Source organism: Melanostigma gelatinosum (genome assembly GCF_949748355.1).
Source record: "Melanostigma gelatinosum genome assembly, chromosome: 7".
Taxonomy (NCBI): Eukaryota; Metazoa; Chordata; class Actinopteri; order Perciformes; family Zoarcidae; genus Melanostigma; species Melanostigma gelatinosum.
Window position 1 is genome coordinate 27,077,661 of NC_136640.1, and position 20,887 is coordinate 27,098,547.

Below are 20,887 nucleotides of genomic sequence, written 5' to 3' on the forward strand. Positions count from 1 at the left end.
CATTTGATGTGTCTTGTTTTCACTAGGTTTATTAGTTTCATCTTGCTGTCAGAATTAGTTTTCTTGCACTGTACTTGTGCAGCAATCTGCTATTCTGCCGTGAACTATATTTGTTGTGCCAAAGGAAACCTCTGGCAAAAAGTGGAATTATTTATCTCGGTGGGGATTTACTCTGGTCTTAAAGGCATCTGTTAACACCCTTTTAAAGACCCGCGTGTTTACCACTTAGTGATGTCCAATGATGCAGATAGTCATGGTTATGAGCTGCAGTCTTTAGAAAGCGGATGCTGACACTTCTCGTGTTGACTGAATGAAATTGAGGTGAATGGAACTTTGCTCATGGTGATGATGTTATGATTGTCTTTCTGAAAACAATGTCCTGGTTTCTCTGGCTTATCTACTGACTGTAGTCAGTTTTCAATTAAACTATTTACTTCCAAAGAAATAGTCCCGATGATAAGTGTTGCTAAGAAGATCTGTGTTATCCAGTAACCTGGACGTCGTAATTCTTAATTAATAAATAAGAAATTGTGAGAAAATCTATTTATTTTGTGGATTCGGTGAACTGACCATTTCAGTAACAAATCTGAGTAACAAAATTACTTTTCACCAAATTACCTTTTCACCCTTTTAAGTATAGAAATAGTTGTGCTTTTTAAAAATAAAAACCACATTACCCATAATCCCAGGAGTTACTCTATTGCTCTTGTGAAATTATGAAGTTTCCTGCAGCTCCGTTAAAAATAAACAAGAAATCTACCATAGCTCTTCCATCTTGTAGAAATTGTGTCCCCTCCTTTGCTCCTCTTCTATTTGAATGTGAGCAATGTGTCCAGAAATGAGTATCCATGTTTAAGTGTGTGCAAACTGTGATAAGGGAGAATGGGATCTGATAGGGTATGATAAAATACCTGGGTAATGTCTAGGTGGATTTTTATGTTTCTGCCGAGGAGAGGATGTTATCTCCAGACTGGGAAGCCATGTTTGCCCCTCCAGGGAATCCCCCCGCAATACCACCACCCTTAAGCATGAGTTTGGGTGTATGCCCACTCCCTCTTTCCCCCCAACACCCCATTCTCATTTACACTATCTTTTTTTTCTTTTTCTCCGTACTGGCCGAATCCCTCCCAAACCATTTTTCAACCAGCTGCTTTTGTCAGTAAACAACTTTATCTCTGGGGATGTGGGTTATTCTCTCTAGCATTATCTATATTATGTTATCGCCTTTCATTATCTTTTGGCTCTAAAACATATGGCACATGATAGTGGATCCTGTGCAAGTATTAGAGACCAGAATTCCCTGTCTTGAAAATAATGTGGATCAAAGGAGGAGTTATTCTCTTATTTCTCACATAAAAGGTAAAAAAACAGAGAAGTAAGAGAAAACACTTGCAGTGGATTCATTTGTTGAACATACTCGAGGTAGAGTCACCAATTATACCATTATTATTTCCTCTACTGTAGTTCAAGTGTAACCCCCTCTGCCATATATGCGTTGCTTACCAGTGGTTTTGACCTAGTTTTGAAAAAGACAAAATTGTTAAAGGCAGCATCCGCATCATAAGTCATCAATGTGTGTTAACTTCGAGACACTTTCAGCAAAATGCTTCTTTGGCATATGGCCCAGAGTCACACAAAATGATTAATAGCCATTTCTTGTCTATATCCAGTACAGACGAGGGCCTTTGACGTGCTTAGCATACCTCAGCACAGCCAACCCAGTTGTCAGAAAAAACATAATGTAGCTCATGCGCAAGTTCAGTCAGGAAGACATTCGCTTGTGATCGCTGTCTCTCCTCTCCTTGTATCAGCTGATTGGGGGCGTGCACGGTTAAGAAACCAACCAGATTCGGCACACAGTTTCCTTGCTGTCAAACTTTAAAGTGTTCTCCTCTCTGCTGCTGTCAGTTGTCATTTCAGTGTTAAGCAGATGCGAAGCGATACTATTTCCCTTACCTTACAACAACTAGTTGTGCGTAACTGAGACAATGGCGGATTCCGACTTTGATTGTTTCAGGAAGAGTCGGGTCTCAACATCGAGGTTTAACCGGAGCCGGCATTCAGCGCACCAGGTGGCTGGCGCAGGAGCACTCGCCCAGCGCGGCGCAGCGGCTCACCGCAGACGAGCAAGAAGCCCTCTTGGCTCAGCTAGTAGTTCGCGGTGGTGTCCTAGGAAGTCTAACAGTTACTCGCGATCAGTCGATCCATCGCTGGGCTCATCCGAGCTCCGCAGGCGGCGTCCCGTACACTCTCCACCAGCACTCCGGGCCTCCAATGCAGACAACGCCGTCATTTCCACCGGATAGCTACATCCGCTCCATCCACTCCATCGATACTGGTCTTCCATCTCTGGTAAACGATGCAGCTGCTATTATATTGTTAACATCGGCGCCGCCAGCCGCCATGGTAAATCAGCTCCACGGGACAGTTCAGGCTCCTCGCTATTGAAACGGAGACTTTGTTTCCACTCCTAGTCATTCCCCGACAAATGAGGAAATCATGGGGCTGACACACGTCTGGCGCTCCGCAGCATCACTCATGTATTAGCTTGAAAGCGCCTGTTCCAGTAGTGGGAGTGGAGCGCATTCACCAGACTACGAATCATTGTGAGCGGAAATAAACATAACTAAGCAGCAGTTAAACTTAGGTTATCCTCTTCGTAGTGATTGGCGCGATGGGTACTCGCGGCTAGTAATCACGGAAGGCGCGTGATGCCGGTAGGCCCGCAAGGGAGCACGATTTGTCATGCACCTCCGAATTCAATCTGGCGCGGGCTGTGCTCATGCTCAATTGCTTGTCACCAATAGTGCACTGATAAAACACTATTGACATGTCTGGGGATTATAGGAGATGGGCCAATTCGTTTGAGATGCTTCAGAACAGCATAGTTTTCATTTTGAGTAAATGTTTGGCGGCCAAATCCAATAGTGTACAGGATATTTAACCTTTGTTGCTTATGGATACCTTTTAATACTTTACTTCTTTCCTAACAGGGCTTGGCTAAAGGCGATAAAGTAGTTTATGAATATGAGGTAACAGATGACTACAATCCCTCCTCGGCATTGTGGAGGTTGGGTCATGGCTTGTGTCAGCTATACCAACATTCTATGGGTAGATCCATGAGTAACACGAGTGTTTTATTCTTCACAGCCCATGTTGTTGGTACACCTCTGGTGTTTCAGAGAAGAACACATAGAGCAGAGTGTTCCAATGAAATTTAACAAAGTCCAGTTTGAGAGAGTTTCCTCATGCAAAGGTCTGGAACATCAGTCTGTCTAAATGTGCGCGATGATTTAGTCCTATACATTGAAGTAGCTTAAACAGTTGTATCGACGTTCGTGGTAATCAACAGCTGATTATTAAATCAAGAAGTCGAAGGAATATGTCAGGTAAAGTAAGGGAGGCATTTATAGTTTAAAATTGCAAAACAGAAGCTTTTAAGTACTTGCATCTTATAAAGATAAAGTACCTAATCTTAGTAAATTAAGGGAACTGGATCGTCATGCAGCGGTAAAAGTTCAGTGCAATCAGGGTGAAGCAATGTAAATGGAAGTAGGACATTACATTGTATTGTCATACACATAGCATTGTGTGCAGCAACATGATTTATGGTTATTAAACCATTTGGTTCAGCTCTATTCCTCTCTTTTACATCATAGTCGGGCAGTGAAATCATGTGATAGGATTCAGATTGTTGGGCTCGTAGCTCATATCTGGGCCTCTATTATTTTGGCGTGGGTGCGTTTGCTCAAAAGATTTTGCTTAGTGGCGCTTCACCTGGCTGCTGGGAATAATCGTCTCTGGACATATGAAACACACGGGGGAGGAACTGCAGGGGAGGAATGAACATTTAAGAGGCTGTCCATATAAGGCTGATTAAAGTGTCCACATTCTGTGGTTGGGAGACTGCCATGTGTAATGTCGTAACCCGGCTCCCAAGCTGTGACAAGTGCAGAGGGACACAAGGCAGGATGGGATTTAAAGGTATTTATGAGAAGAAAGCAAAGAACGGCTACCAATGGTGAAGTGTGACAGTCAGTAACATCAGTTAGGTAACGAGAAGGCATGCGTGATGAAGTGTGGGGCATGGTCAGCGGAAGTAAAAGACCAAATCTGTAAACGGGCAGCACTGGCAGAGATGAGTTCATGTGCGCAGAAGAGCAATGGAGTAGGGCTATTATTCCTCAGAGCTCCAGGACCAGGTGCTCTGCATCTAGTAATCTGCCACAACTACGCTATTGTGAAGCCTGACGGGGACGGATATGTGGCAAAACCATACTTGGACATTTATACATAAAGTATAATTCGCTCCATTCAGGCTCATCCTTCAGGGATGCACTTTTCCCATTGGACATGGCATCTTCCTTGTCCTAAGATGCACAATCTACCTTGATGACAGGTGCCGCGCTGACCTGCGTGTCCGGTCACTGGGCGATCACTTGAATGGTGTAACATTCTGCAAACAAGCTGGTGAGTTTCGCTGATTCACTAAAACGTCAACACGGATGCAGGCCATCCGTGGGTTTTGGGGGATTCTGTCAAGGCCTGTGGTTTACTAGACACGCATGGTAATGCAAGCTCATTAAAGCCTTAAAAATGTGTACGGCAAGCCATGCATAAATCATGCGTCATGGGGACGTTGTTTCTGGCAGTTTTGGCACGTCATTTAATTTGGCTAATAGCCTTAGCTGAGTCATGCAAAATGTTCTTTATATTATTTCTAAAGCTACCTCTCGCATGCTATTGTTCAAGTGGGTCTTCGCGCATCACGGTAAGGCCAGTACACGCAAGTCTGTTGGACTCACTATTCTGGTTTAATGGGTACGTGACTTGGCTGGCAACTCATGGCTTAAACACTCCAAATGCGGAGGTGCTTGCACAGTAGCTGGGGCTTGGATAGATTCTGGGTTTTGCCTTTTAAAATCCATGCTTAAATTCCTATTATAAAGACCTATTAGTTGCTCTACTATTCTTACCCCAGGTAACGTTCCTTTAGCTAAACATGGTTAACTAGCATTGGGAGGTTATCATCACTAGAATCAGCTATACTCGGGGCACTCTTTTAGAATAGGGGCAGCTAACCAAGGCATCTCCGCTACTACCCTACAAAAATTGGGACGTTGGTCATCCTCTGCCTTCACATCTTACATTCGCCCCGATCTCAACACTATCCTCGATAATCAAAGATCATTGACGCCTGGAAATCCGGTAAGGATTGCATATGGTGGTGACATGTTCACATCGATTGGTGTATCGTTGGTAGGTCACATTATTGGTATTGGCTCATAGCAGGGGATAGCATTATACCCTTCTTGGAATGTTCCTTATCATAACACTAAGGTATGGATCACATTATATTGTGCAAATGGATATCCTATCAGAACGGTATAAGACTGTGCTCTCCCGTTTACCTTGCTCTATTTCTCTGGTGTGACTGGACCGTTTTCTCCACCTGATTGGTCTAACACTGCTTCCCCCAATCTCCTGGTCTCACGTGACCTGGCTTATCGTGACTGTTTTCCTAGGTGCACATGACCTGGCTTATCGTGACTGTTTTTCCTAGGTGACCGTGACCTGGCTTAACATGTCTGTTTCCTGGTCCGACGGGACCGTTTTCCTTTCCTAAAAGAAAAGGAGGGTCTGAGGTGCCCCGTTTCTCATTTCCTGGTCAAAGTGATGTAAGACCGTGTCCAAGGACGACAATTTCTAATTTCGCAGTCAGATATGACACATTCTGTTTCGCCGTCCCAGTGCTATGTGACCTGTCAAAGTATGACATGCTTTCTAGTTTCCCGGGTGAGCTCACCCGGTCTGGTTGTGCTGAGGCAGTGAGACCCCAAACATGCGGGGGCTGTAAGACCTGCAACCATGCTGTTCTACGTTCTCCCTTGAACCCCCCTATTCTGCTCTGCGGTCTAAACGTGACCCCCTCCTATCCTACGCTACGGCCGAATATGCGGTCTAGCTTGACCCTCACCTATCCCGTCCTGCGCTCAGACCCGCCGCAGGGCCGACCCCGCCATATGTTTCGGGATCTGTTGAAATCCTACCATACACTATGGGCTATCTAGCCCCGCACTATCCTGTCTCTACGGTCTTCCAGACCCCCCCGTATCCTAGTCTGCAGTCCGTCTTGACATTCCTCTATCCTTTGCTTTGACTCAACCGGTCCTTTTACCTCTGGTCTAACATCTACTCCTTCACGTGCTACCCTTAGATTTCTCTCATGACAAATTGTCTATTTTCTTAGGAAATTCACCACAGCAGTCGGTAAGGCATTTATTTATTCATATAAATACATTTCTTTTGGGGGATTAGGCCGATTGGACCTCTGTATCCCTACCCTCGCTGATAGTACTTCCGGATGGAGTCCAATCGCCAAAGACTTTGCACTTTGCATATTTGAAGCTTGTATAATAAATCATTGTTAAATTATGAAACAAGTCTCTCCTGATTGAAATGTAGCTCATGCGCAAGTTCAGTCAGGAAGACATTCGCTTGTGATCGCTGTCTCTCCTCTCCTTGTAATTACTCCATCAGCTGATTGGGGGTGTGCACTGTTAAGCAACCAACCAAATTCGGCACACAGTTTCCTTAAGCCAATCAGCTCGTTGCTGTCAAACTTTAAAGTGTTCTCCTCTCTGCTGCTGTCAGTTGTCATTTCAGCGTTAAGCATATGCAACCCGCCTCCACCCCAGTCGCCTCCAGTCAGCAGCACAGTCAGGCTCCTGATTCATCATCAGATGGCAACAACTCCTTTCACCACCATCACCAGTGTCTGGACTCCAGGGGGGATTAGGCCTATTGGACCTCTGTATCCCTACCCTCGGTGATAGTACTTCCGGATGGAGTCCAATCGCCAAAGACTTTGCACTTTGCATATTTGAAGCTTGTATAATAAATCATTGTTAAATTACAAAACTAGTCTCTCCTGATTGAATTGGCATTGTTTCCAGAAACCATGGGACACGTTGAATGTTTCTGAAGCATTTCATAAATACTTTTCATATAAGCCTTGCATCACGCCTGCAGAAACACACATTATCTTAAAGTATCTTAAAATGATTTGTTTCGTGTAAAAATGAAGCTCAACACCTATAAATACACTAACTGCAGAGTGCCGATACATGTATACGAGCTGTGTAATAAACGGACAATGCATTAAAAAACCTGCGGAGCTATCACACGTATTCATCCACACACTGAAGAGCACGGGCCATTAAAGCATATTAAAGGTACTGCAGATGCAAAAAGAAACGCAGTTCACTTACCAGAGTTGCTGTTCACTATTTAAAGACAAAGTCCATCCTCCTTTCTTTGTTAAAGAGTTTAATCTCACGGTTGTTCACTACATCCGTGCGTTTTAGTTCCAGTAAGAAGTCCTTCTGGATTCATGGGCAGTGAAGACAGTCGAGCCTCCCCAGTTGTATTTCTTGAATAGGCTTTAATGCGTTTGAGGGCAGAAAATGTCCGCTCCACAGAGACAGCAGATTTTGGGATTGTCACAGCCCAACATGTCACGCTAGCCCACTGACCAATCACGTATGGCTAGGCCAGCTAGCAGGCTCTGACATGTCAAAGAATACGGCCAACATGTCAAACTAAAGATCTGATTGGTTGAACACTATGACAATCAACAATATCGTCCCCATTCACTTAATCTGCACATGGATGCACTTGTGAGTCTGCAGGCCTCGGGCCTCTCTTCTTACCGAGAGACACAGAGGTGAAATCTGATTGGATAAAAGCTCTACTTAAAACAAGCTGCACTGGAAGCAGAGCAACTGAGGAAGACAGGAGCTGTGCAATGAGAAAATAAGATAAGGGGAAAAATAATTAGAATGTGTATTTATGAAAAATTATTAAATGATAAAATCTGTCTAGGCCAGCAGAGAAGGCCTTGCTGGCCCTGACGGCCCACTGACTATCGTACACATACAAGTTTGCATTTGTATTAATCCACATGTAAAGGGGACAACTTTTGAGGCCATTTTTGTTTTATTTTTAGCGTCATAGATCTAAGAAAGCTCTGTTTCCAGTCATTGTGATAAGAAAGGCTAAATAAACCGTTTGTAAAGCCCATTGCCACGTCTCTTACTGGACAAATGAAAATAACAATATAATTATGAAAAAACGTTTCCTGTGATTATGATTTTTTTTTCTTTAATCCTCCCTGTACACACCACATACTGCCCTGACACCACCACTACTCTTACTTGTGGTGTCCGACAATCATGTCGCATCATTTCAACCCTGTAGCACACACTGGACTCGCCATTCAGTCAGGAGATATAGTCCAAGCATAGTAGCTGGGATGTGCGCTTCCAGGAAACAAATGTGATAGAATTGCAGCTCTTCATGTTAGTTTGTTAAAAATGTTCTGTTGTTAATTACTGCTGGTGATTTACCGCAACATCCTGTGTGGTAACCAATGTTCCCTCTAATTTTTCATGTGTCTGGGCATACACACAAGCTCCCTGAGCACACTGAGGACCACTGTGAGCAACATCAGATGTGCACGCTGTGGCCACACACCAGTATCACACCTGTTCAAAACCTTGGATCATAGCAAGTTACATGGCTTATTAAAATAATCAAATTACAGCAGCAATTTTCACTAGTTTACTTTTAATATCAGTGATTTGACAAACTTTAAAGGAAAAAGACAAAAATCTTGTTCATGAGATGTGTAGTATGTTTTATGTGAGAGTCCTGCTTGGCCATGGGAAGAGTCCTGCTTTGGCCTGTGTGAGGTCCTGTTGTGGCCTGTGTGAGGGTCCTGTTCTGGAAGAAATTATACATATACACCTTTCAGACATAACATTTTGTTCACATTAAAACATTCACATTTTGCACAATGACGTGTGCTGTAGCTTGTGATACAGTGTAAATTCCTGTAACTCTGTCTGTAAAATATGTAATTACTCAGTTTTTTATTATCATTTCTACTACCCATAAATGATCTAGTAGTAACATAATTTAATGATTAATATCCATAAGTAAAAAATCTTAATAAATGTCACTAGAATATGCACAAATCTGACTTAAATTTTACCTTATTTTTCACGTCTGTCCTTCTCACTTCTCCAATGGTTGTACACTTTGTCCAGGTTGATGGCTTCGTCTGCTTCTTGCTTTGACTTTATGTCGCTGCCCGTTCGTTTCGCCATGATAAGACGCATTTGCGTCTCGTAACTCCGCCGCACTGTTGTTAGCTAGCTAACCTGCACGGCGCGAATGGGCAGGGCAATAGTGTCAATGCTATGATTGGCTGCGTAGCGTAAGTGAACCGAATCGTATCATTGGCTGGACACCTGTCACTCACTGAGTTACGTTGCAAAATAGTACAGAAAACAAAATTATTATTATTATTATTATTATTGGTTTAATTGATTAGATAAGATTAGGACTAATATTAGATATTAATTAATACGTTTATGTTGAATTTTATTTTATGCGCTGCATAGATTTTCTTGTGCGCTGAGAATGTGCGAGCAGTGCGCGATTGCTCAAGCGCGCAGCTTAGAGGGAACATTGGTGGTAACTGTTATGATACGAAATAAATATCTTTGATTTTGGGGGACTACAAACTACTTTTGGGGTTTGACCAGGATTTCTTTTGGTTATGGCGACTATTTTTTGCTTCTGAAATACAGTATGTATAAATGGATAAACATTGAGGCACATTGTGTTTATTTCATCTGATTGAAATGTACTTTGAAGCCTTATTTCTCACTTCCATGCCTTATAAGCACATGATTCATGATTGTATTTTTGATTTCATGCAGATCACATTATTCAGTATCTGAACTGTAATTTTACATTACAATGTAAATCATACTGACATGTAATTGCATCCAGGTCTGAGGTTGCATCTCTGCTGTGTGGTCTAGCCATGACCTGAGGCCCCCACCACCCCCACCCCCAGGTCTCTGCTCAATGCTCATTGCTAGACTCTGTGTCTCATTTGAATATATTGATTGGGCCATCTGTAAGCCATTTATCTCCTTCAAAAGACCGTTAAAGTAGGCCTCTCCACCTCTCAGCCCGCCCACCACTGTTGCCCTGACAGAGAGGATATACACACACATAAAGCACGACACACAGACAGTCACATTGGCTGAAAAAATTTATCAAATATCCTGAAAATATAGAATTATTTTACAGATACACCACCTTAAAACAAATAAAAGCAGCAACAGAAGCAGCCTTGTTCACTGTGATGTGAGATAAGGGACAGAGAACACATCATGTAAACACAGGCCCATGGTGGGCAAGCTATGCGCACAACTCCAGACTGCTTTGGGGAACCAAACGCCATCTAATGCTTCATTTAGTGTTGCTGAAATTCCCACCAAATAATGAAGCCAATTATTGCATTATTACGGCAAATAATGCCTCCTTCAAATTATCTGGTTATCTGGCCTTGCCTCCATGGCGTTACGTGTGTATGAATGACTGTGAATGTGTGTGTGTGTGTATCTGCCTATCATCACAAACTGCATCCTGATGTTACCGAAGCAGGGTTCTGGCACATCTGCAAGCTCTAGATATTCTTTGAACACACGTACGTGTCGTCAGCAGAGTGCATGCATCATCATGATTGACTTGTTCCTGACATTCCCAGTAGTAAAGCCTGGGTAAAGGATTACTCTCTAGACTTGGACTGCTGCCCACTGTACAGTAAGACCCTTGAACACATGCACACACACATATAAGAAAAACACACTCACATACAGACTGTGCGTCTCCAACAGGCATACGTCTCTTTGTGTTTAGCGCCTTTTACTGCCTCTTTGTTCCCTCTTTTGTCTCCATTCTTCATTCAAATCTGTTTTCTCCTCAGCCAAACCGTTGGCGGGCAGCCATTTGCAAGACCGAGCAAGGGGGAAGCACAGAGCTAGAGAGAAGGCTAGATGGAGAGAGGGAGATGGGGGAAGGCAGAGACAGAAAAGGAGGAGTATAGAGAGGCAGGGAACCATGGAAGAGAGGAAACTGAGAGGGAAAGACAAAATGAAACGGTAGAGGTGAACTCACGCTCCTTCCTTCAACATGAGCACATTGTGCTATTTCCTCAGCATGGCGGTTGCGGATCACTCTCTACTCCTGCAGGCTGTAAGTTAACATTTGAAATTTCTCTGCTCCGACAAGGTGAAGGGTGGCCGTCGCTATCCAGCGGAGACCTTGCCTCTGTGTGTAAGTACAGGGCAAGGGCAGATGGTGGAAAATTGGCGTCAGCGCTTGAACCATACGGAGCATATGCACATGGGGGAGTTTGCAAAGACCCGGGGCATGGGGTGCGAGCCGAGGACCGGCGCCTGCTGAGGCTGGCAGAAGACACAAGGCACTGACATTGGCACTGGTGAGAGGTAACAGTGCGCCTGAACTTCTCTTGGAAGGCCCCAGAACCCGAGAGCTTGACTTTCTAAACAAACAACAAAACTGTTGTTGCAATTCAAACTAGAAAAAGCATTTCCTGCTGAAAATGCGTTGAAATGCTGAAAACTGAAATCAATCGCAAAAGCATTGCTGAAAATAGATATCCAATTCAAAAACAAATTGCAAAAAGCTTAATAATTCAAAAAGTTTAAAGATTACAAATATGAAAAGTCATATCACACCTCTCCTGAAAGAGCTGAACATTTTGTATTTGAACAGTTTCTGTGGCTTAAAAAAATTCATCAGTGGTGATATTTGTAGGAGTATAAGTTTTAGTATAAGTATTATTCGTAGAAGTATTAGTAGCATTTGAATAAGTACTAGTAGTAGTGATATTTGTAGTTGTAGTAGAAGTTGTAGTTGTAGTAGAAGTATTATTAGAAGTAGAAGTATTAGTAATTAGAAGAAGTAGTAGAAGACGTAGTATCAGTAGTCATAGTAACAGCTGTAGTATTGGTCGTAGTATTTAATATCACAGTAGTAGTAGTAGTAATAATAGTAATGGCAGTAGAAGATGTAGTAGTAGTAGTACTAGTAGCAGTCGTACTAATAGCTGTAGTAGTATTACTACTTTTAGTAGCATGAATAGCAGTAGTAGTAGTAGCAGTTGTCGTATAAGTAATAGTAGTAGTGGTAGTAATAGCAGTAGTGGTAGTAATAATATTGATGGTAGCAGTAGTAGCAGTAATAGTAGCAACTGCAAAAGTTATCGTCGAAGTAGGAATACTATATTAGCTGCAGTAGTAGTTGTCGCAGTATTAGTAAGAGCATTCATTTTTTTAACAAAAAAGCCTAATTTTGAGCTTGTTTAAATACAGTTAATCCATAGGGCTTTTATTTTGAAAAAATGGGGTGTGTGTGTGGGGGGGGGGGTCCTCTAAAAGTCTCTAAGACCTGAATGACTGTATGAGAGAGAGACAGACAGGGAGAGAGAGAGAGAGAGAAGAAAGAATTAGTGAGCAAGAGAGAGAAGAAAGAATTATTTTGACAGTTTATTGACTTCATATCAGCAACATTACCATAGTTTTGATGTCTATATCTGTAGAACATGTCACAGACATGACTTTTTTAGTTTTTCTAACTCAACACTTCCTGTTTCCATTTAAAATAGAAGCTCTCTAGCATCTTTCTGTGGATAGAATCCCTTCATTTGTTAACACAAGGCTTTTACTCCACAAATTACTCACTGGATTCAATCGTTGTTAATTTGCTTTTTTGTCCAGTTACTGTCAATAAATACCAAAATTGCTGCCAGAGATATTTCACATTAAAAATGTTCCAAAAATTCAAGGGGAGTAATCATCCCCTCTTTCTGATCTCCCAGGTTCTTCTGATGTGAAATGTTGTTTGGAAGCATTGAGTTTCACTGACTGTAGCTTAACAAAGAAAAAGAAAAAATGAATAAAAGAAAAAAGCAGAAGTGACTTTAATTATTTAGTGAGTGTATTTGCTGAAAAGAGAAACTAAGCGGAGCAGAGTGGCGTTTGACGAAATCATGTAATTTTACTGATGAATTAATACTTTGGAATTGCTCATTATGCAGAATTCACCCTGGAAGTCATTATTATGTTTTACCAACTGTTAATTTTCCTCAAGCTATTATTGGAGCCTGGGCCCTGATTTGAACACCTGCCTAAATGTGAGAATATAAGGTCAATATTTCAATTTTACAGTGTGTAAATGAGGATTGCATTTTAGAGACATATTTATTTTTGGCCCAACATTCTCACAAATTGGCCGCTGTGCAAACACTGCCAATATCCAGCTTTTTGCCAAGCTTCAACAATAATTTAACCCCCATTACAGCCCCTCCCAGAAAATCAGGACAATGATGTACAAGTGTATCTCAGGCACGTGTGTATGTTTACCAATCAATCTACCCCACCCTGACATGTTCCGAGTCCTAGTGTCATTATGGCCACTGTTTGGTGCTATAAAACAGAGTTGGACAGTGCTGATAGCAGTGAGGGATATGGATGGGCCTGTACAGAGTTAGACAGCAGCATCGCAATACATCTTCCAGGGTAGAGGCCTGTCATCGTCACACTGCCACAGAGGGGTTTGTCATAGAGGTATGCACACGTGCATGTCCAGTATCCATGCATAACACTGATGCGTGCCGAGTAGCTAACACTAAGTACACACTCAGATACACACACACATTGTTGTAGTGAAAACCTTATTTCTGCCTTGTCCCATCTTCCTATCACCGGTCCGTCACACCTTCCTAAAACACACACAACACCCAACACCCAACACCCCCCCCCCTCACACACACACACACACACACATACAGTGCGTTCTTCCTTAGATGTGTCTGTACACGACTCCCTGGCCGCAAATCCTTCAGTGGGATGGATGAGTGTCTCCAACCCATTCATCATCCGCCTTATCCGCCAGCCTCGCCACTGTTTTTATATCAGCCAGCAGTCACACTGACAACTGATGGCCCTCTCTCCCCCTCTCCCTTGCTCCCTTCCTTTCTTTTCTCCCCCCCAAGTCTTTCTCGTGCCATTTCTCTTTTTTCTCACTCCCCAGTGCCCTACTTGCTTTGCTTGTAAGCCTGACAATGTGCATGTTTGTGGCCGTTCATGCACGCTTTCTCACCTTCTTCCCCCGCTCGTACAGATCTCCTTCCTCCTCCTCCCGCCCTTCCTCTCCCACCCGCCCCTCTAGTCTCCACTCTCCACGTCCCTCTCCATCTATCTCTCTCCTGTGCACCGTTGGGACCAGAGTGACACCTTCAGAGCGGGCCGTAAAAAGGCCCTATAAAAAGCCCCAACACTGGGAAGAAAGGGTAATGATGAAATTTAACTGCTCCTCTTGGTGCACCTGGGGTCTGGCCCTGTATGTGTGTGTGGATATACGAGCATGTGTGTGTCGTGTATGTGTTTGTGTGTGTTTGGCAAGCATGAGGCCTGGGCACTGAACCGGAACTGCCCTGCTAGGGGGGTCAATGTCACGGCACCGCCATGAGAGTTATCGCTTTTTAAAGACGCACTATAGATTTTGTGAGGGAACTCATTTACACCGGCATAAAATAGAAGGTGGCAGGGGAAGTTTAAAATCTAAAAAGGACGGGGGACTGGGAGACCGGGAGGAAAATAGGTTCGATGGCTTGAGTGGCCTCACTGGTGTGATACCGACTTAACCCTTTGTGGAGGATGGACACTGATTTTTATCCTTTATTTTTAGATGGACTGAAACAAAAGCAAATCTGGGACAGATGGAAATTCACAATATTATGAGTTCAAATGATGTAACTTTGTCTTTGATTAGATGTAGCGCACGCTTTATTGCAGTATACTGTGTACAGTACATGTCTATAAAATCCATATGGAGTTATGTCCACTGCAGATGCCGAAATAGTATGTTGTTAAACTGATTCATGAAGTGTGTCGCCTCAACATTTTTTTATCTTTTATTGATGCAGGAGTGCCATAACGTCAATGAATAGATCTCATTAAAATCTAATGGCCTTGTGGTGCATGTGTTTGTTGATGCAAGTTAAATTCTCCAACTGTGTGAGTGTGGTTGGAGCCACATGCACCTTCAGGCCTGTATGTCAGGGCAGGACTATTTTCAGTTCAGTTACTGGCTGGAGCCCAGCACCCTTCCCAGGCTCAGATGCTGGCTCACCGGCCTGCTCAGCCTTCCCCTGCCTCCCCTGCCTCCCACCTGTCCCTGGCTGCGAGCCTCCTCGGCTGGCCCGCCGGCATGGAAAATCAGCCTTTGATGGGCCTGTGGGGACTGGAGGAGGGGATGGCCGGAGTTGTGGAGAGGATGAAAGCCCCGGGAGGAGCAGCATGCACTGACTGACAGGGCTTGACACTGAAAAGGCCCACATCCCAGGCCTGGCACCTTTCCTGAAACAACCACCAGGCCTCATTGACTGGCCTGAAGAGCTGGGTCCCATAACCCAGTGTTTTCCAGGCCTCCGTGTAACGAGTAATTTTTCATGAGCAATGTCCTGATCCAGATAAAGCTGCACTAAGAAAGATTATGTCCAACATTCCAGCCTTTTCATCTACCAAAATGACCAACTGAGGCTGCATCCTGGAAACCCAGTGCATGATTTGTGCTTCTCTCATTGTAACATGGCAAGCCATTTATTTTGCAACAGACATCAATTGTATTGGCTGTACAATTGTTAATTGACACTTTTCCTGCATTGATCAACATCAACCCTTCCTACATCTGATTGGACAAACGATTTACACAAAAGTTTTTGGAGGATGAGCATTGCTGAATGTCTTGGTTTTAACCCAAGAATGCCTCCATGTGTTTCATCCTATAGCAGTGGCGGCTGGTGGAAGATTTTCTAGGGCCATCCTATCAATTTCAGCAAACATCCCAGAATGATTTCATGCAAAAAAATGAAGGTATCAAACACGCATTACTACTTTGCAGTTAGATATTTAACATTTATTCCAACACAAAAAAACCAGTAAATAACACTTTGACAAACACGTCTGGACAACTTATATTTGTCACCCTCACAGGGAATTCAGTGTAATATATATATACATATATATCATATAATAACATTTTGTATAATATAAAACGCATATTTAGATATATACACAGTATATATCTAGATATATCAGCCTGAACAGGCCCATCAAAGGCTGATTTTATATATATACACAGTATATATCAGTATATATCTAAATATATACAATATAATACAATAGAACATGTGTATTTATTGAGATGGACCTTGTTAAAGGAGGTAAAGATCAGGAGAAGTAAACATGAAGTGTAATTATGAATACTGATGTTAAATTAAGCTATGATGAGTTTTCACTGTTAATTTAACATCTCTATTACATGTTGATGCCTCCATGACCAAGTTAAGCAGATGAGACTGAGGACAACTATGTAGAAGAAAAGATGTTCACTTTGTCTAATATGTAGCTTGACAGAGTTCTCCATGTGTGTCCTGGTGTTCTCATGTTTCCTTACCTCCTCATCCCTCACTCCCTACCCTGGTGTTCTCATGTTTCCTTACCTCCTCATCCCTCACTCCCGTAACTGTCCGTGCTGGATCCGTCCCCGTTGTTTTAAAAAGCTAAATAAGTTATTAGCATGACGTCATCCAGCTAGCCAAACCTGTCTGGTGTACAGCTAGTACAGAAGCTTCATGTACTGCTTCCCTTTCCCGCTAGTCTGCTGTCTGATTGTGAGGTCAGGCTGATCTGATATCAGCTCTTTGGCCTGAAATTTCTCCGCCAAAGTTCTCCTCTCAAACGGGTCTTGGAGGAGTAGTCGTTGTTGTTGTAAGTCAGGTATCTAGTCACGTATGTAGTCAAGTTAATTAACGTCAACCATCAACCTAACAAGGTGGTTTTATTGCCTAAACCTAACTTCCTAGGAGATGGAAGTTTATTTTGAAAAGTCACTATGCATTTCACGAGCATATATTGACAAACTGTCACTGACAACTCCAAAACTGATGCTAGAGCGGTGCGAAGAGTTTGAAGCTTAGTGCCACTGAACAAGCTGCCTTATTTGACGCATTGGTGTGACAACGTGTTACCAGAGACCACTTGTGGTATCAGTCCATGGATATGTATTGGCACACTGTGAGTTATTAACTGATGGGAGCTTTGATTGCCAAACAACAATGTCCATCCTACCGATGTACAATCCAATGAAACATGTGCCATGCATACATTACTTCTACTTTCAGCAAAACAGCTTACCGCTAAAAGGATTAGGGTGACACACATATAACCAACACAAACATGCTAATCCTCATTAGCACTGCTGAAAGCCCGTCTGATGCAGGGTGCATGTAGCCAGGCAAGAGGGTGGGAGACAAAAAGTCAGTTAGCTGCTAATGCAAATGGAGCTGGAGTGTATACACACACACACACACACACACACACACACACAGTGTACACACAGACAGACAGGTTGTGTGGTTTCCTTGAATCTGACAGAAGTTGATCGATAGAGGGAGTGAGTGTAAATAAAATAAGGGGTTGAAGAGGAGAAAAGCGGCAGCAGTCACGGACCTTCAGCCAACAGTGCTGGCACACACCACAAGCTCCCTCTCGTTTTTTGGATCTGACAACTACAATGTAATGACAGATAAATAGAGAGGGCTCATCAGGCCACAACAGCAAACAGCTTGGGCTTGCCAAAGAGAACAGAGGGAGTAAATGTTGGAGGGCGTTTGTATGTGTTTGTGCATGTAGAGAGAGGAGAGACAGAGAGAAAGAGCTAATAGTTGACATCTGGCACGGCTTGCACCCATCTGAGTCCTGTGCTCCAGCCCCACACTGTCATGCTGAATGATAAAGCATAGAGATTGAATCGGCACACTTGCAAATCCCCCGGCCAGCCCTGGGGGTATGGGCAGAAGAGCCTCTTCCAGCCTTTCACCGGTTAATGTGCCAATTTGTTTTCCAGAGTGCTCGAATTTATCGCCATCTTTTGCGGCTGTGGGCAAATGCTAATAAAATGCTCTTTTGCTGAAATTCACTTAATTGGCCACAGTAGGGACGGAGAGCTCGAGGAGGAAGAGGAGAGCTGGCCCCCACCAAGGCCATGTTTGCAGATGTTCACAAAGAGCACACTGCCCTGTTAAATACTGCCTCCCCCCCGCCCCCCACACACACACTTCAAATAATACACACTCTCGTCATCTACCTCCACCCGATCCACCGGCAGTGACACCATAAACATACTCAATGGAACAAAAATGTTTCAGGGAATATTACTTTTTTTTCTTTCTTTCTTTCCAACGTTTTAGCCTCCTTTTAGCTCTGGTTTGGTTTTCAGCAACACCTGAGAAAAAATGAATTAATCTTTAGCTGCTAAATGTTCCACTGTGTTCACAAAGCAGACAGTTGCTAACAGTGTCTGTCTGCTGTCTGGTGTTCTGCAGGTATAATGTACAGTTGGGGTTGAACAGAGCTGTTTCACTGAAAACAGCTGCCTGGTTCAGTCCATGTTCAGTCTCCGCTCAAATCAAAACTGTAAGGCTGTGGGCTGGAAAAAAATACAAAAATGTGCATGCAAGTATTTGACCCAGTATAAATATTTTAATTAGGCTAGTGCAGCTGGAAAAAGACTTTTAAACTCCAAGTTTCACAGCTGACTAGTTTACAATGGGTGAATTCTGTGGATTAGCCACAGTAACAGGACACGGTTTCTTTTATTTACATTTTTAAAATGTCATTTTTCAATGCTGAGTGCCATGAACAAAAGTCCATTCACCTCCAATGCATCGGGGCAGAGGCAGAAATCTCAGCAGCAAATTAAACTAAATCTATATGCAAGGATATATGCAATCAGAGGTAAAAATATGTTTGATTTTCAGGATTTGGTTGAACCAACCCCTTAAGGGCAGTTTTAAGCGAATGACTATGATTGAACTCGTCTATCTGCATTCTTTCTTTCCATCATGCTGTTTCACAGTCAAAACGCTCTATCCAGCCCCATCTTAACTACATAATGATTTCATGGTGGAGAAACAGTGCTGTCAGCCTTCAGGCATGGAGCATATTATTTGCAAATTAAATGTTGCATCCAGCTCACAAATTTTTTAATAGCAAGTTGGCAGACATCATTGTGACTGAGATGAGACAAAAGGAAATGACAAAGAGAGGGAGGGGTGAGGATGATATGGAGGTGAAGCAGATCTTACGGAGAGAAGGATGGGATGAAAGTAACTCTCCTGTACATGTGCCAGCCCTGAACCAGAAGCAGTGGAGTTCTACCGGGGGTGCTCTCCAAAATCTGGCCACACACTAATTACTGGCGGTTTTGTTCAGGAAATTATCTCCATGTCCATTGCTGCATTTCACAGCAAATTATCCGTGGAAATCCCCAAAAACAATAAATAAGGCTGAAATTGTTCATCGGGGTCTCTGCTGATCGTCTCGCTCACTCTCTTTGTCCTCCTCTCTAATGCTGACGAAACTATAAGAGCCCATTTCCTTTATTTGGGAATTCTTTCTGCCCTCAAAAAAGAGACAAATAAAGGCTTTGTTTAGGTTGCGCTGTGAGGTAGCGATAAGCTGTGAGTATTGATGCCAGAGTGTTTTAAAAGCATTCTTAGTGCTGTCATACACACATACCTAGTGGGATTGGCACATTGGAATTAGCACATTGAAAAGGAGTTGTTTCAATATATATCTAAATATAATGTATTAGTCAGAAGAGGAGAAACCAGAGCATGGTATAAAGTAGGAAAGTAGTATAAATAAGTTTTATCTTTTATTTTTTCTTCTAAAGACTGAGCTCTATCAAATACACTGATGAGTTGACCAAAAAGTGTAACCTAAAATGAGGTCAATAAGTTAGTTAGGATAAAATGTATGTAATTTGAAACAGGGAATGATAAACACTAATTTATCAAACCAATATTTATTGACCAGCCCTGTATTGTGGGAATTGTGGCCATATTGGTAGGTTCCCTGGCTCCATGTAGACATGTCCTTGGACACTTAACCCCAAATTGCTTATGAAGGCTGTGCCATCGGTGTCTGAATGTTTGTAAATGTGAACAAGTGTAGTCCTGATGCATCAGTGTGGGAATGTGTGTGAATCAGTGTACAGTTCTTTGAGTGGTCGGACAACTAGAAAGGCGCTATACAAGTGCAAGTCCATTTACCATTTGCCAAACCCACGCAGAAGTCAGAAGTGAAGTGTCAGTGTCAGAGTTCTGAACACAAATCATCCAGCCTTTCTACTTGAAAGATTGTTGCAGCTCACTGGACAAAAAAACATTACCAGTGAACATTAACAGACAGCTCTTGCATTACCCATCAAAACATAACTGGCATCTGGAAATGTATGAGAGTATTCCTTAAATTGGCAGAGATTTGAATTGATGCCTCTAAGTGAAGATTTAGATCTTGAGTTTGTCAGCAATTTCCAGTTCCTGCTACTGATCCCATACATTACCTGGGAGCAGCTGTCCCCAAACAATTAGACCTGCTTCATGAATGGAACTATAGAGTTGTGATTGATTCATTTAGGAGTGATATTGAATATTGGGCACTCCCCTTGTCAATGATTGGCCAAAGTAATGGTGACTTTGACTAGGTTTTTGTATTTATATTAAAAACTTACCAGGACGCATAGCCTCAAGAGACACAACCCCATCATGGGTGGCTATAGAGGGAGCACAGCTGCCAACAAAGCGAATACAAGTTAGTAAGAAATAATGTAATGTGCTCATTTCTACCATTTATAGATAAAACTGGTGAATCACACTGCTGTTTTCTGTACAAGTGGTCCATTCAAATAGACCAGAGTGAAGACTAACAAACACTGAATGCAATGTCTGTGGAAATATTTCCTGACTATCATAATTTGTGATAAAAAAAGTGAAAAACCTGCAAACAATTGGTGGACTTGAACTTGCTGTCACTCTAGTGCCTAGTCGCTTGCTAGTGTATTCAAACCATATATATTCAAATACATAGTAACA